Source organism: Hyperolius riggenbachi, chromosome 2 (genome assembly GCF_040937935.1).
Source record: "Hyperolius riggenbachi isolate aHypRig1 chromosome 2, aHypRig1.pri, whole genome shotgun sequence".
Lineage (NCBI taxonomy): Eukaryota > Metazoa > Chordata > Amphibia > Anura > Hyperoliidae > Hyperolius > Hyperolius riggenbachi.
Window position 1 is genome coordinate 239,832,305 of NC_090647.1, and position 13,194 is coordinate 239,845,498.

Consider the following 13,194-nt stretch of genomic DNA (forward strand, 5'->3'; position numbering starts at 1 on the left):
CACCTTATCAATCAAATGCCTTTTAAACCACCAGCAAATTACAAAAAAACTCAAAATAATTTTCTTAGAACCTTTTTACCTACATGTTGGTACTTTTTCAATTGCAAAGTGTTGAAAAGTTATTTTAAAGAGAATATGAAAAATTATCTCCTGGGAGAAAACTCAAGAGAAAAAGTTAATTGCATATAAGCCATTGACGAGTTGAGCCAACTGCTAGCTCCATTATAAAAGCATGGATGATAATTTTAACACCGAAATCAGAACTGCTGATTAGCATAACAAAAGAAGCCTGAACAGAGTAACAAAAATATGTCAGGAACTATTAATATGCTCTGAACTGTCTTTATTTGCAAATCTGGAAAGTGAACTCCATATTGTTAGTATGGACAACCTACAATCTACTTGTCTTGCTGCCTGAGTAATCAGCTGCAAAGAGCAGGAGTTTGTTACACCTTTGCTACATCGGGATTAATCTGTTGACTGGCAGCACAGTTGGACACTCCCATATCACAGTTCTGTTAGGAACCGTGTGGAATTATTTTGATCTACATGCATGAAAACTCAACCAGCAGCATGGATCATCTGAAAGGGGCACTGTAGGGTAATACGTATTTTGTTTTTTAATAGAAATAAACAGACAAGTTAGTGGTGGAAGTATAGAAAAAAAAAGAAATAATATGGAAAAATATGCAGAGCCTTCACATACCTCAACTAATCATTGGGCTTCCCATCACTTGTGTAGTTAGTGATGAGATGTTGATCAGCTCATTTACTTGTGGTGAAGGTCAATTAAAAATGTCGGTTTTCAGAAGAGTTCACCTCCCTGTATGAATAAGGTAAGAATCATGGGCGTCCGCAGAAAATTTTCAGTGGGGGGGGGGGGGGGGGGCAAAAAGGAAGGTGGGGGGGCAAAAGGGAGGGGGGAGGGGGGGTACGCACGCCGAAAAATGTGGTGTGGTCATGGACCAGAGTGTGGGTGTGGTCACGGGTGGAATCACCCCAAAATCATAGTTCATGCCACCCTTGTGGTGCTCAAATGGTTCCTTTTATATTGTTCAACACATCAAATAACTAGAGAGAGACCTTTTTTAATGCTTCTACCAAATACTGATATATCAGTTACTGGTTGATTAAACATTTATTTTATTGTATTTTTAACCCAAACAAAAGATTACTGTAGAATGGTGCTTCTGTCCTATCTCCCTCATCTCTCTCACGTTGCTGTTTTAGCAGCATAACGTCATAGGCCTCCAGCACTCAGACAGGCTCTTCTCTGGATAGCTATTTGTGTCTGTTCAGCACTCGAGAGTACAATGGACACAAATAGATGTCCACAGAAAAGCCTGCTCAAGTGCTGGGGGCCTTAGATGCTACATTTCTAGAGCATTGCTTGCTAATTAGACAGTTCGGCAATGGCAAGAAAAAGATGAGCGAGATAGGAGAAAACCACCGTTCCTACCTTATCCATATAGGGAGATGAATTCTTCTGAAATCCAGCAGTTATAATTTACCTCTCCCACAAGTAAAAGAGCTGATTGATTGGCATCCCGTCGCTAATAGGATTGGCATCCTGTCCAATAGGTGAGGTATGCAAAGGTTCTGCATATTTTTTCCTTATCATGTCTTTTTTTTTTTTTTTAATACTTCCACCACTAAGTTGTCTGTTTATTCCTATGAATTAAAAAATGCTTAATTTGCAATAGTGCCCCATAATGGAGCTTTACTTTAAAATGTGTTCAAATATCAGGTTATGGATTTAGGTTTTCTGCCCAGTTTGGAGTTTTACTTTCTATGAAGTAATTTAGTACAAAACTAAATGGGGAAAGGGAGGAGGGTGGGTGGGTTTAGGCAATTAGGCAGGTAGTGTGTGTGGGAAGGGGGGGGGGGGCGGTGTTAGGTTTAGGCATTAGGCTGGTGAGTAGTGTTCGCAGGGGGTTTATATTTGGCATTAGGCTGGTCATGTGTGCAGGGGGTTGTTAAGGCTAGGCGTCCGATGGGAGGGTTCTGTGTGAGAGTAGGGTTAGTTTAGCCATATTTTCGATATTTTACACTTTAATAGTAAAATAGCGGTATTAATTAAATACCGATATTTTACTGTCCGCATTACTAGGCGCCCAGATTTCCAGGTGCCTTTTTGTATGTATGTGTTATTAAGATTTAACCAACGCTGTACTTTGGAGAATATTTCTTGAAAGGAGGATCACATCAGCATGCAAGTCAGTCCTAATTGAATTTTTTTTGCTCAGACTAGTCAGTCATTCAGCTCAGGATGACCATCCACTGACACAATGCAATCATCTGCTTGGCAGGTTGTCTACTTACCTCCCATATCAGGAATCTACAGATGAAGTAACATTAATAATCAATCCAATGTGGACTGCAGCTGCTGTCAGGTATGTGTAATATTCCATCTATCGCTGACCTCCTAGCGAGATCACTGCATGGCAACCAGCCATTTACTGTACCTACATCATAAACTGGCTCTATGCATTGCATTAGATACATCATGAAATGGATAATGAAGGGTCTAGATTGCACATTATGTTGAGTGTTTTATTGGTGAAGTAATGAAACCGTGCATTCCGCTGGAAAGCTAGCTATCCATAAATGGCTAAAATAGCCCTTTTCCTCCTTAGTGTGTGCTTGTATAAAAATAAAGAGCACAGAAATTTCTCTGCAGGATCAAATATAAATGCCATGAAATGGTGCAAGAAAAGTATGATGTCAGCGCACTACCTACAGTGCTTAAATATTTGAATCTTAAAATTAATGAAAAGAGATGTTTGTCTTCATTTAAAGTCAGTAACCCTTCGCACACTCACATGCAAATATTAATACAACTGTATGATCATTTGTATGAACATTTACATGCGAGTGTGCAAAGGGTTACCGATTTTGCCATTTTGCTGGCCACTTCCCCTTTAGCATCTCCCTAATAACTTATTTAAAGGGAAACTGAACTGAGTAAAATTATTTAAAATAAACACATGAGGTAACTTCAAATGAACATTATATAGTTACCTTGCCATCAGTTCCTCTCAGAAGCTCACCATTTTCTTCTGACAACGATCCTTTCCAGTTCTGACAACATTTTGTCAGAACTGAAATTTATCAGTTGTTGTCAGTTATAGCTGAGAGGACAACTGACGTTTCAGCCAGGTAATGTCCATGTTTCCCTATGGCTCAAGTGGGCAATATAACAGTTTAACAGTGTGCTGACCAGGAAGCTGTTATGGGGTAATGGCCATTTTCAAAATGGAGGACGGAGAATTCCATGCACCACAGTGGACAAACAGGATGCAGGAAAGGAGAAAGAGATTGATGAGTAGACTACATGGGAGGTAAGTATGGCTTGTGTATGTTTATTTTGACTTTTAATTTTCAGTTCAGGTTTTCTTTAAATGTCGATTTAAATATGCCTGGATTTATGTTTTTTCTTGTCTACATTTAAAACCCACGTGAACCAGACCATAAAACCCCAGAATTAGTCATTCCTGGGGCTTCCAGCTCCCCATAATCTTAGTGGCCCCTCAGCATCTTCTTCCTCCTCTTCTTAATGCTGCTGGGGCCAATTTTTAAAGGCTCTGCACCAGCTGGATTGCATCCACAACGCATCCCCTGTTTTGTCTGCACTCCTCCTCGATCATGCTCCTGCGTGGCTGTGCATGGCAGCCATGCCTGGGTGCATTTTATGCATGTGCAGTTCAGAAAAAATTGTGACTGCGCATGTGCTGAATGCTCCCAGCCATGGCTGCTGTGCACAGTCGCACAGTCGCCCGGAGGGGGGGGGGGCGATTGAGGAGATGTACAGATGGGATAGCACATGCGCCGTAGCTGTGACCAAGCCAAAATTTTTAATGTGGGTCACCACAGCACTAAGAAGAGAAGAAAGAAGGTACTAAAGGGCCACTTAGATTATGGGGACAGGTAGAAGCCAGAGTATAACTAATTCTTGTTTTTTTTCTTTCACCTTGGTCGGCTGTGCTTTAATTAGTTTACCAACATTGTAAATACGATGCGGAGCAAGCAAAGAGTCCCTTTCAAGGACAGTCGCATTGTAAGAAAATTGTAGTCGGGGAGAAGGCTATATTAACTATGGGTTTATAAACTATACAATACATACAGATTCACTATTACCACTATAGTAACAACTTAAAGCTATTTCAGCAGCTGAAGGAGAGCCCTAGATGGACCCCGTGGTCAAGGGCCTCTGATGAGGTGGCAGCCACTGTACCCCCTATTGCCATGCCACTAGCAGTCGCTAACTCTGCATCTTCTATTGCTATGCCACTTTTGATACCCTATAACACCAGGTTTGCAAAGCCAGTTATATTCTCTTTTGATCTACCACCTGAGATAACTTTATCAAATTAAGCCCATTGCAAAGCAATAGTGATGATTGGGTATTTAGTGTGAAGCCATCATTTTGATTTAAACGTCAAATTGGCATCACTCTGGTGACGACAGTTTAAAGGACAACTGTAGTGAAAATAATATGGTGGCTGCCATATTTATTTCCTTTGAAACAATACCAGTTACTTGGCAGCTGTGCTGATCTATTTGGCTGCAGTAGTGTCTGAATCACACCAGAAACAAGCATGCAGCTAATCTTGTCAGATCTGTCAATAATACTAGAAACACCTGACCTGCTGCATGCTAGTTCAGGGTATGTAGCTAAATTTATTAGAGATAGAGGATCAAAAGGATCTGGTATTGCTTAAAATGAAATAAATATGGCAGCCTCCATATTCCTCTCACTTCAGTTGTCCTTAAAGGTACTTTCGGTAGTTTTATGCTGTGCACTTTTGAAATAGAAAAGTTGAAATCGCCCAGCAGCTAGTGTATTATATGAATTCACAGATGATTGTCTTCTGTCGGTTTAATTGATTTTAGCTGGTCCAGAATATTAAATTCAACAATGTGTCATAATTATGTCATGCTTGAAAGTTTAATGATACTTCTTATTCAGTGAAACATCCTAATTACAGCTGATAGCACATCTATTTTATTTTAAGGTACAATTCAGTTCAAGGAAGAGAGAACTTTTCATCATTTTACTGTAAATACATAGTCGAGTTATAATGGCTGGAAACTGGCTATTAAAAATTCTTGCTTTCTTTTTCTTTTCAGTTTTACTTCTATAACAAAATTAACTTTTCACTTTTCACACTTTTCAGCCAAAGGAGGCAAAGTGCGTAGCATGTATCTGTTTAGTAAATTACAGGTTTATAAATGCCAAACTAAAGATGTGGCCTTTTAATCTTGGTTTAAACACTTTCAGGGATGGAGCTGCCCTAATAGAGTGTGGTAAAGAGTTCCATTTGGTAGGAGACGGAGTAGCATGACAAAAGACTCTGGTTCTGATATAGATTCTGGAGATTAATCCAGAATCTATATCAGAACCAGCATCCTGAGGCCTGAAGCCGGTGCGGTTTGGAAGAGACATTGTTTGCATCATAGCGGCCCCCTCCTGGCATGTGGGGACGCCTGCACTTTGCAAGTCCATGTGAGAAGGGGAGGGTGTGGCCACCATCACAAGCGACCACCGCAAGGCTTCTGGAGACTACGCGATTACCCCCCATGTGCACGTGGGTGAGGGTAGGAGTGGTGAGATCCTGGCTTTTCTTTTAACAAAGCACTATAATTATGGACATGTGAAGGCTTTTTTTTTTTCTGGCCAGCGAAGATTGCATAGTTCTGCTTGTTATAGTCCTAATGAATATGGCTGGACTTTTCAGTTTAGCAGCAGTTAGCAAGGACTGTTATGCAGCACAGCAAGTATAGAATAGGCTTGAAGCAATAGTAGGGCCTGTCCATTGTATATGGGTGTGTGCAATATATGGGGTACGTTTATATAGCAGGTTATAGTATTGTTTTAATACACTAATACCTTTTGAAAAGAAACGTGTCTCAATGTCGTTTATATCATATGTTTATTGTGCTATGCACGAAAGGTTTAGAGTGGTTTACTTATGTAGACTGCTGCCAATGTCAGAAAAGTCACTTAAGCTGCCCTAAGTATCTTGGCAATGACGTTGGTGCACAAACCAAAGTTATGATGTAACACATAGTTTTAAACACAGACTGCCATGCAATCCTGAACCGAAAATGAACTAGAGATAATTAATTGTATGAATAGTAGTGGTGGGTAGTAGTAGTAGTAGTAGTAGTAGTGGTGGTGGTGGTGGTGGTGGTGGTGGTGGTGGTGGTGGTGGTGGTAGTAGTAGTAGTAATAGTAGTTTCTAATATCATTATGTTTATTGTAAGGTATTACATACTGTAAAATGTGCACAGCAGCCAAGCCAGTGTGACATACAACCTGCTTCATTCAGCTCTGAACAAAAGAAGAAAATATAATTAGCTTTGAGCCTGAGATACCATATTTTCCACTGTATAAGACAGTCCGGAATATAACACGCACCTAAGTTTAGAGGGCAAAAACCAGGGAAAAATGATATATTATATTTACTAAACCTGATACGTCCATGTACCAGGAGTGTCTTGTACAAATGGCGTCCTGTGTCCCCCATGTCTCCCCATATGTCCTTCTGTATCCCCCATGTGTCTTCCTGTATTTCCCATGTGTCCTGCCTGTCTCCTCCTGTATCCCCATCTGTCCTACTGTGCCCCCCAGTCTCCTCCTGTACCCCCATGTTTCCTCCTGTACAGGGCTGGTTCTCTCATGAAGCAAGGTAAAACACTTGCATCAGGCACATAAATTACAGGGGCAGCATGTTTGTACTGGGTTTACACTAACAGCATGCAGTCAGAGTAGGGGGAGCAAGAGGAGATTGAGGTGGAGAGGTCATCATTAGGGAAAAGAAGCTGTGTGAGGAGTTTGACAGTGAGTAAGGAGAGGGAAGGCAGTAAATTGCCGGGTAATGTGCGACCTTTCCAAATTGGGGGTGGGGAGGGGAGGGTTGGATCCTCACAAGGTTGCCTTAGACAGCAAAACGTCTAGAACTGGCCCTGCTTCTGTGTCCCCATGTGTCCTACTGTGTCCCCATGTCCCCCCATGTGTCCTCCTGTGTCCCGATGTGTCCTCCACGTTCACCTGTGTCCCCTATCCCCCCATGTGTCCTCCTGTGTACCCCATGTCTCCCCTTCGCAGTGTGTCCCCTGTCTCCCCCTTGTGTTTCTTGCTCCCCCCCCCCCTCCCCCTGTGTGCGTCAGCAGCTGGCTTACCTATCCACCATGTCCACAGGGATTGCAGAACTCTGTCACTAGAGTAAGCCACATAGAGAAGACGGAAGTCTACAAGGGGGAGGGTGAGACGGCACGTGGGGGAACAGGCACACGCAGGAAGGGAATCCCCAACGTGGCGGCGGGTCTGTAGTTCATATTGGTGGGCATTCATAAGTAGGGGATTCCCTGCCTTTGCCATAAAAAACGCTGGGACTTTTTCTACCCATTTTTGGGGGAGAAAAAGTGCATCTTATACGGCAGAAAATACGGTAACTCTCTTGTTAACAGGGATTGCTTGCTCAGTCAAATAAAATAGTTTTGTTTCTGTTTATTTTCAGCAAAGCTCATCTACATCTGCTGTTCAACTATCTAAAATTGTTTGGGGGGCCTGGGGTGCTTCTTAGTCTAATAGCAATCAGTGTGTGACGGCTGCGGTAGGAGGGATGGAGGAGTAAACTTTGGTGTCTCAGCCTTGGGTGCTGGAGGTCCTTGTCCTGGCTCTGCTCTTCATATGCACTTGTTGCAAACTAGTAGAAGCTGCTCCCATTTAATGGTTTGCAACTAGTGCAATGTCCAGTGTCTTTTTAATGTCCAATGTATATAAGCTGTGTTCTAAATGTTGCCAGTATACAGTTTTCAGTCTGATGAAGGCTTCATAGCCGAAAGCTTACGCCCTTTCTTCTAAGTTAGCCAATAAATGTTATCATCCTGATTCAAAACTTTTTGTTAGTTAATCAGGACCACTTTGTTTTGCAAACATTAAACTAATTACAAAGCTAAACGTATATGTATTTTCCACAAGAGATGACTGAAGCCAATTTCATTGGTTGTACACATCCCTACAGATTGCTCTGTATGGCCAGCAAACAAAATGCAATAGTACTTATTTAGTAAAAGAAACAAAGAATCTCATTCTAGCAAAAACAACTTATATGTACAAAACATGGACATCAGTGTTCCTTTCAACATTCCGCAATCAGAATGACGGACTAAACCGGTTTAAAGCTGTAATCTGTCCACAAAAGTGTACTATGGTCATTAAGTGCTTTTGAAGTTGTCCTTTTTTTTACCAGAGACACATCTGTGTGATAGATAGTGGGAGGTTCACATTGTTCACTGTCCCACATGTAACTGATGATGCCCTAATTATCAATTCTCAGCACCCCTCAGGCTGAGCTCTGGACGTTCTGCAGACAGTGGCTAACTGATAAAATGAATGCCTCTGTTAGGCTTTATGGCTCAAAAGAAGTGAAACATGGAATTTAAACATATGTAAGCTGCAGCTGATAAGACTAACCTCTTTCTGTCCATTTACCAGCGCCAGACTGGAACTTGAAAGCAGCAGTGATATACTTTGTCTGTACTGCCCTTCAGAGAACATTGATCTATCGGTCCACATCCCCACTCAGAAGGGTGTTACTCTCTTAAATTGCTACAACAGCTGCAACAGAATACCCTGTTATTTTATAGTGAGCCCAAACAGAGCCAAACCAATCCAACATGCATACAGCTGTTTCAAATTAGTTAAGTTAGCCCACATAAGTGCATGGTATAGATTACTGTGGATCTTTGAGATGGGACTTGGACAATCGAGAGTTAAGGGGCTCATACACACATAAATCTCCCCCCCCCCCCCCCCTCCCCATGTGACAAAACCATCAAACCCTCTCCGATCAGATTCTGATCAGAGTGGGGAAGATTTTTCTCACAAACAGCACATTGATTCTCAATAGATTTCAGCAGGAAACATAATGGGCTTGATTCACAAAGCGGTGCTAACAGGTAGCACGCTGGTGAAAAGCCCTTTATCACGCCTAAACTCAGTTTAGGTGTGATAAGTTTAGGTGTGATAAGTTTAGGCGTGATAAGTTTAGGTGTGATAAGTTTAGGTGTGATAAGTTTAGGCGTGATAACTATAGCACCAACTGGGTTAGCACCGCAGTGCACAGCTGATCAAAAGTTTTGCGCTAGCAAAGTCTGGTGCACTTCGCATAGAGTTTAAGACTTTGTGCGAGATCTAAACTTATCTAAACTTATCACGCCTAAACTTATCACGCCTAAACTGGCTTTTCACCAGCGTGGTGCAATGGTTATCACGCCTAAAGTCTCTAACTGGGTTAGCACCGCTTTGTGAATCAAGCCCAATGTATTAAAAAATGAATGATCTAATCGCGGTGTTGCACCGTTCAGTGTAGTGCACAACTAATGGCCTATCAACCGACTACTGCTCCTGCCTTGCTCCCGTTCAAACTACAATTTTCAGACTGTACAACTGATACCTCCTATCGATTTTCGGCCACAATAATTCAGAACACGGTTGATCAGAGACATAATGGTGCATTCGTCCTGATCAAACCAAAAGAGAACCTAAAAGCTCTATTACTAAAAAGCAATGCTAGACGTAGTTTAGCTATCGTAAAACAGAAGGTTTTTGCAATTATTCACCTTTATGCAACATTGTTGGTTACGCAAATCATACCTTTACATCTCTGAAAGCCAGATACACATCAGGGTTGCCAAGCGTCCGTCAAAAGACGGACTGTCCGTACAGAAGCTCTTAAAATAGAGCTGTCCGTACTGCCCGTATTTCCTGGGCAGTCGTCCGTCCAAAAGTGCATAAATTATGCCAATCTATTCTGCGCATGCACTATGCGCGCTCTTTTTCCCCCCTCCCTCAGTCTCCCCTCAGCCACCCTCTCCTGCCCGGGTGTCCCCTCCAATCAGCTAACCTCTTTTTGGAGCCGGTGACTCGCTGCCCAATAAGAGATGCAGGGAGCCGGCCCAGCCCACTCTGAGCAGAGCAGCGAGAGGAGTGTCACCAGGAGGAGGACGGCGAGGAGAGTGTCACACGGGCGGCAGCCAGGTCGGAGCTGAGGTCGCAGCACAGAAGCCGCCGAGCCACACAGCAGGAGCAGATCAGCAGCAGCCGACCGAGCACATGCCATCCCTGCTAACAAGTAAGGAAAAGACAGTCCCAGGCTCGCTGAACTCCATGGCGGCAGCAGGCTGTGTAATAGCTGTCCCTCCTCTCATGTTTCATTAGGACTCGCCTCGCTCGTTCCGGTCTGACAGCTGGCTGATTATGACCACCAGGCCGGCCACCAGGTCACAAAGTTCATTCATGCATCATGCCTGTATTCTTACAGCAGGCGATGCAGAGGAAAGGGACATCCTCAGTTTTCTACTACACTGTGTGAGGTGAGGAGAGCAACGTAGTTCTTTCATTCCTGAAAGTGTTTGTGTGACCTGAACAGGGCAGAAGGGAAGTATTTAGTAATGCACCCTGTATGTATTTAGAGAATTTAGCCTGTAATTCCTCTTCATTTGTGTCTATTTATGATTATTTAGTATTGATATAGCGTGACATCTTACGCAGCACTGTAAAGAGTACATAGTCATGTCACTTAACTGTCCTCAGAGGAGCTCACACTCTAATCCCAACTGTAGTTATGTGTCCTCCATCGTGTATGTCAATACAATAGGCCAATTTTAGGGGAAGCCAATTTTTAGTTATCTGTATGTTTTTGGGGTGTAGGAGAAAACCAGAGTGTCTGGAGGAAACCCATGCAGTCACACTGATATAATACAAACTCTGCCATGGCTGGGAATGGAACCAGGGACCCAGCGCTGCAACCACTACGCCACTATGCTGTCCACAAGTTGTAATTTGATCTCTCCCTATGTCACCTGACTGCCATGGCAGATAAGCTCATTTGAAACCACAGTATGTTAACAATATGTTTGCTTCCAATAAAGCAGGAAGTAGATACACTGCAGATGTATTGCAGGATCTGTATCAGCTGTAACAAAGAAGCAGAGAGGAAGTTCTGAGTTCAGGTCTGCTTGAAAGGGAACCTAAAAAAAGCAAGAGTAACTTATCTGGGGCTTTTACTGGCCCCCTCCCTCCAGCCGCTCTGTGTTCGACTCAGTCCGCACGGTCACAAACAGATCCTCTGGTCCCCTGCAGCGCCCCACTTTTGGTTCCAGCGGGTAAATGGGCCACTGGGCCTGTGCAGCCAGACAGGGTCGCACAGGTGCAGTCAGTGACTATTAACTTGCTGAGTGCCGGAACTAAAAGTGAGGCGCTGCAGGGGACCAGAGGATCTGCCATCTTCTGCAGCACATTACAGAGTACATAGTCATGTCACTGACTGTCCTTAGAGGAGCACACAATCTAATCCTACCATAGTCATAGTGTAATGTCCCACCATATTATTATTATGTATTTATATAGCACTGACATCTCCTGCAGCACATTACAGAGTACATAGTCCTGTCACTGACTGTCCTCAGAGGAGCTCATAATCTAATCCTGTCATAGTCTAATGCCCTACCATATTATTATTATGTATTTATATAGTATGGACATCATGTTTCTTTTATCGGGAAACAAGCCTTCTCGGTTCAGGTGGGCTGTTTCACATGAGCCGTATGCAGTAATCACCTGCTCCAGCTACAGTATGTTTCTTTCCTCCCGAAATTCACAAGAAGTTCCCTAAAAAGCCCGCTACTGACTCCGCCCCTGACTCCGCCCCCTGTCCGTCCAAAATTTGGGCTGTCCAGATTTTTTGACCATTTTGTCCAGGAAAAATGAGAAATTGGGTTGGCAACCCTGATACACATCCAGAACAAATGGTGTGCAAATAATGTTACAGAGCCATACTAACTGACCCTGGCTACATAAAAAACAATACTTTACTTGACCTCAGTATATTTTTCTTTGTATTTAACTTTTGCTTATACTAAGCTTATTTAACTGCCCTTTTACGTGTTATTCTGTTTCTTGCTTCATTTTAAGCTGTTTGTTTGCTTCAGTGTGAGTAATATATGTTTTTGGATGAATAAAAGGCTTCTCAGACAGTTTATCTGTTGGAAACATGATTTTATCTGCTGGGTAACAGGTTAATCAGAAGCTGTCTAGTTTTTTACTGCTTCCAGCAGTAGAAATCTAATGAGTCAACAGTAGAACTCTAACAAGCCAATGATACAATCAAATTTTGATGGGTTTTTTTTCATGAATACTGCAATGTGGTGTTTTATTCACTACTTTCAGGAAGTAATTGATAGTGCAATTGGACTGCTTTAGACATGCATAGCACTCTCTTTCTCTCTCCCAGATCATAGCAGCAGAAGAAGGAACACCGAACAACAGATCCATGGAAGTGTGGCCACACTAGGCAGGATCCAAGGTGCAGGCTGTCCAGACAGGCTTCAGTGACAGGGTGTGAGATGACCAGTCCAACCAAGCAGCTGTAATTGCGTACAAGAACATCAGCATTTCATGTGAGCTTAACCCCCAGATGAGAGGTCCCACAGAAGGTCATATAAAATAACAGCGCTCAGATCTTGTCTAACATCTAGATCCCAATCAACATAGAGGTACTGGCCAATCAACTGGTCATTATGGTAGTAGACAGGGTCCAAGACCACAGTGGCCATAGATGTAGCTGTGCCAAGGTCAGGAAGAAGGAGTACACAGAGCTGAATAGGTGGCAAGGCCTAAAAGATGAATTAGAGTGAATATAGAAGGTGAAGGCCAAAGTGGTCACAGATGTGGTAGGAGCAATCATGGCTGTGGCTGGTAAGCTGGAAGAGTGGCTGCCTCCAACATATTCCAGGAACAAAATCAGTGCCAAAGCCTCAAGACACATAGAACCCAGAGGAGAGAGAAATTAAATATTTTATGAAACTAACTTTTGATTAAAACCTTTAAACCGCTGCTATTATGCTAAAATGACCATATTTTTATTTGCATTAGTTAGAACACATTTTAAAATACATCAACATTACAATTCAAATGAAAAATACTGCTGAGTGAAAGGGTATTGTTTTAATATTATATCAGTTGCCAGATATCATAGAATGGAATTAACCCCATGCATAGTGATTACATGCACTCTCATGTTAGTGAGGAAAGTCTTCTGACTTGACTAAGAAGTGAGAGGGCTTTCTGCCTTGACAATTCCTCCCAAACGATGGACTATTCCCATGGACAACCTGAAAAGCTTT

General features: G+C 42.6%; 1 long non-coding RNA gene across 1 annotated transcript; it reads left to right on the plus strand.

The window, feature by feature from the left end:
- Positions 1-524: 524 nt before the first annotated feature.
- On the plus strand, positions 525-12,886 carry LOC137544258 (uncharacterized). The gene is made up of 3 exons (XR_011025801.1): positions 525-601; positions 2,310-2,393; positions 12,303-12,886. It is a non-coding gene; the product is annotated as an uncharacterized lncRNA (long non-coding RNA).
- The last annotated feature ends 308 nt before the right edge of the window (positions 12,887-13,194 follow it).